Source organism: Pieris brassicae, chromosome 1, assembly GCF_905147105.1.
Source record: "Pieris brassicae chromosome 1, ilPieBrab1.1, whole genome shotgun sequence".
NCBI lineage: Eukaryota > Metazoa > Arthropoda > Insecta > Lepidoptera > Pieridae > Pieris > Pieris brassicae.
The window spans coordinates 5,868,619-5,874,023 of NC_059665.1; positions in this window are offsets into that span (position 1 = coordinate 5,868,619).

Sequence of the window (5,405 nt, forward strand, 5' to 3'; positions counted from 1 at the left end):
TAATAATGGAAAAGTAAACCTTGGTAAACATATGCAGGTGTTCACTAGACAGAAATAATATAGTTTTTATAGGATCTATCTATTCAATAAGATTTTAACAGTAGATCTATCTGCATATTTTCTAGCACTCTGTTGATATATTTTCCTATCATATTTAGAAGGCTAGGGCACTCTGTGCCATATTCGATTAATGCTTCCTTCTGTAAACCCCGTTTTAACGTTTCTTAATGGAAATTTAACATCTTCGAGTAATTTTCTAATTGGTCTTGCAAGCCTTGAGGGAATTGCAACGCTTGTGTCGAGAATAAATTTCACCGTATGCCATACAAACAGGGCTTTCAATTTCTGTTAACTTTTACGTGTTTTCCCAATTGGGTTATGACCGTTATCTGTTTAATTACGTTGTTAATTATACTCTGTTAGTTTTTCTACCACATTGAAAATAACTTTTATATAACAATGTGTGGTACAATTTTAAACACTGAACTAGAAATGCCGATGTTTAGCGTGTTCAAATAGAAAATTGTAAACCTCCTTGTTTAAAATTTATAGAAAGCAACACCGCTATTATAGGGATTGTATCATTATTACTTTGAATTCTTGTGTAATTAAATTACTATCTTTGAGTATCTTGCTGACCTGATATCAGATCCGTTCTCATATTTACGACTTCAGGCGTAAGTTGTCTTTACTCGAAGATGTATGACTATGTTTAAAGTTACTATTTTCTTTAGTAATGCTTATTTACTGCCAGTGATAGGAGTTATTTTCATTAAATTTATTGAATGATTTTATATAAATATATATTACGTCGCATGGTTGTTATATTATATATTTAATTTCGTTGCAACAAGAGATTGTAACATTAGGTATTTTTATAAATATTTATAAAAACCGCTAAATCTGCATATTGATTCCAATCATTCCATTAATTGTAGTAAAAAAAATCAATTGAACCTATTCTACTTAATATTGTTTATCTTAAAATATCTCAAAGTTCCACAAAGCCAGCTCTGTGGTGTTTATTGAAGAATCTGTAGATACAAAAATATGTAACAGGGAATTGTGTGCAGGTTTAACGAATACACTTCTACTGTTGCCTTAATTTGTATGTCTGAAATTCTTGTATTACAAATTGTTGAATTTACTCTTTATTATATAAGAATGAGAATAATTTAGTGCATATCGAGTAGAATAGGCGCTGAATGGAATTGCCTATATTATCATAGTTAATCTAGGTATATATTTTATAATTACGTATGGTAACCCTCGATATTTGGTCGTAGTAATCTTACTGATATGCTGATTTTAATGGCATTTAAGTAATTTTGAATTGAAAACGTTTTCGGCATTTCGTGTAATTCGAGATTATTAACTTGGTAATGAGGGTGTTTTATAAATGTTAAAAACGTTTGTAACGAATTTAATTGAGATTTAATAATTTGGAGATTATTTATTTTAAATGTGGCATTTTAAAATTTAGAGGTAGCATCACAATTTATTTTTCCTAACAGATCAGTTTATTGGGTTTGTGAATAGGTTAGTTATTGACGAAAATTTCATTTCTATCAGTCAATAAATAGGCGCGAATATGTAATTATTGTAAATAATTTGTTACGTCCATTTTGTCCAATCGATGATTGATTGCATCGAAATTGCATTTATTTATTAGAAACACAGAATCTCGAAGATATTTTGATTTGTAAATATTATAACGTGCCAAATTCAGTTTTTATATTATTTATTCTGTAATGTTTCACCATTCCAATAGTCAACAATTAAAAATAAAAATATTTTGACTGAAATCGTGTTTTTTTATTTCCTTACCATGTGTCTGTCTTGCTTGGATGGTTCATCGGCCATGGCTATCTATCATTCGGTTTGTTTATGGTTAAACATCGTAATGTTAGTCCTGAGATGGAATCCATTGAAAGGTGCAGTACACGATATAAACAGTAGTTTCTATTATTATTATATATAGAAATCTACGGTTTTCATTATAGTCTTACCGTTGATAGCATTGGAACCAAATTTTTAATATGTGACAAAATTTCTGCGGTGTGTTGGCTGGGCATGCCTACTTGGCTTGTACTGTGTTAACAAAAGTTCCTGGTGGAATTTTAGATTTGATCATCTACAAGTTATCGATATTGCTTATGGAGTACCCTATAGAAGCTATATCGGAACGAAAAATAAGTAGTCCAAATTGTATAATAGAATAGTTTTTCTCTAGAATTATGTTGCTACCTAGGTAACACTGAAAATGTTTAGAAAATGAAAAACGGCTTAATGTAGAAAGTTGCCAATACTTTTATTGTTCTTCGAAGGAATCTCCATTCGTCTCTACATATCGTCGCATTCAATGGAACCACTGAGAAAAGCAGTGGGCCCATTCTTCCTTAGGGATATTTTCTATGGTATTTTCGTACGCTTTCACCGCATCTTCAGAGCTCCTAAAGCGAATACCTCGAATTTTATCTTTAGTTCTTGGGTATAAATAAAAGTCACAGGGCGCCAGGTCAGAACTGTATGGCGGATGACTCTTTTTCTCGACACCTGCCATAGTCAAATAATCACCAGTCCACGCGAAGGTGTTTCTGGTCGTCGGCTTCCTGACCCCTTGATAACATAAAAGTATCCGACCTAAAGTTAATAAAAAATGAAGTTTCTCCTGCAATAAAAATTCTAATTAACCAAAGTATTAAATACGGGCTTTATCCATACGATTTAAAGCAAGGTTTTGTAAGACTTGTCTTTAAAAAAGGTAGTTGGCACTACCTATAACGATACTATCTTTTATAAACAAGATAGTAGCAAAATGTATCGGGGAACAAATTAAATCTTTTTTTTAAGCGACAGGACATTATACAAGAACCAATTCGGGTCTCAAGCACGCAAAAATATCTCTAGACTGCTATCGCGTTTGACGGACGAAGTAAATAATAACTTAGATCTTAAAAAATATACTTCCTTTATCAATTTTGCCCGCGCTTATGACATTTTGGATCATAAAAAACTTGAGGATAGACTAAATCATATAGGAATTCAGGGGCCACTAGGCACTTGTTGTTCAGATTATTTAAAACATCGTACTTATGTAGGGAAAATAAACAATACCCATAGCGAGGTGGTTTCAGTAACAGAAGGCACCGCCAAAGGCTTGGTCCTCGGGCTTCTCCATTTTTTGACTTGCGTAAACCAAATGCATAACCAAAAAGAACATTCCACTTGTGACCAATTCGCAAATGATACCTGTTTGTTAGTTGGAGATAAAGCTATTGAACGACTTCAATTCGACTTTAACAACATTCCAAAACGCCACGACGCTATACTAGTACTCAATATTGAAAAGACAAAACTGCTTATTATACAATCCAATTCCATCAAGGAAGCTACTGGTATAGCATTGGTGGCTCACAAACACGCATGTCTCCACAAATTAACTTATTTAGCTACGGTATAACTTATTTAACGAATTAAAAACACTTTTTAAACGGATTGAAGCTATGTATTATTATTATAAACTTATAATCACCGTGACCACGCACGCTATAAAGCACGCGAAACATCGGAAAAATTTAAATGATGACTGCAATCCTATTTTCTTTAACACTACATTCCATATTGTAATTTAATAATGAAAAAAAAATATATGTACAATGGCACAAAATAGAAGGAAGTTTTAAAATAATATACATGTTCAAAATTGGAAAAAATGCAATTTGATTTCTAACAGAACTTACGGCCAGACTAGTTACATACATAATTTTCGTGAATTAAAAAAATTATTGGCTTTTAATAACGACTAATTGTACAGTATTTACAGTAGACGCATTTTTGTCTCAAAAGGTTGAGTGCGGTGAGTGAAAGAAAACATAAAATTCCATATACTTTATTAAACTTAACATTAACAATACTTATGTAATCTATATCTAAATTATATCTAATAAAATCATATGCACACCGAATACATAAATTAAATATTAATAAGACTGTAGTGGGGTTTGTAAACAGGCAAGTTTCTCAGTAAAGTCGAAAATTGCTCGTTTACCAGGCCTTCTACAAGTATTGTCAATCATAGCTAAAAGAGCCCTAAAACGTGCTCTCTTGAACGTTTTTGTGATTATAGTTAAAACATGGTTTTATTCAAAATCTTCTGCGATAATCTTTGCACACAAGTTTATCATAAAGTGGCATTAAATACGTACCTTATTCAGAAAAAAAAACTAAATCAGTAAATTACATTGTTCAATTAAGCCAATTTTCATCGTCACGTGATCAAAATATTTCAAAGACGTGAGTTACTTACGGGACTTACGGGAGAAACAACTATGTGCGTCTCCCGTACGTCAAAATGTATTCGATAAAAATACAGGAATCATACTGTATCCATTGTGTGCATCTTCAAATCATCTTCAAATCAAATAAAAAACAAACGGAGACTAAAACGACGGAATTAATCAATTCCAATTGTAAAGCGACTAAAAAAGGACTCATACATTAAACTCTGTATAGGCATAGCTATTAAAATCGAATTTTCTATCTCTTTCTCCCATGAAGAGATCGCATCTACGATTTTCCGATGTTCGATATTCAAACCTCTTTTAAAATGTTATGCATGCATATGCACAAAGATTTGGCGGATTACATAATCTCAGTACTAAGTATCTATCTAAGTACGAGCCAAGGTTTACACCGAGGCTTTTTTAGTTTTATAAGTGTGGCGATACCTTAATCGTCAAAATTACCATCCGAGAGTATAATATATAGAGTATAGAAACACTTTCATGATCAATCAACACCTCCAGTTGACCCAGAAACCGTATACCACCAGCTTTTTTGGTATTCGTATTCGTAAAAAATCAAATCTTATAAAGATTTTTTTATAGAAAATCTTTTCCTCTACTATTTAGAACTTGTTAAATCAATTATAATATGTAATACTTTCGTGATATCTATCCTTATAAACTTATCAATTAAAATATTTTTGTTTTATTATTGAAGCCACACATTACTTCTAACTTTTTTATAACTTGTTTGGCCGTGTTGGTGGTCTACAGTTTTTAACCGTTAATGATGAAAATTCTGTATAGCAATGCCTATAATATAATGAAAAACTCGTTCGACGACTTGAGATCAATGTAGTAACGATGTACTCTAAGTCTTTCGCATTCGCCGCGATCACACGCATCGTGACTAGATAACCTCAAAGTACTAGTCCAGTTTGACTAGATTTACTATATAATACGAAACGCGTAAACCTTTAGTACTGATTACGCGTTTAAAGTTTTATTTAAATTTACTCTCGTAAACAAAAAGTATAATTAAAAAGCCGCAGTACAATTTAACAAATTTTAAAAGGTACTTAAAACATTTAGGAGAGCGTTCAAGTATTACGTAACCAA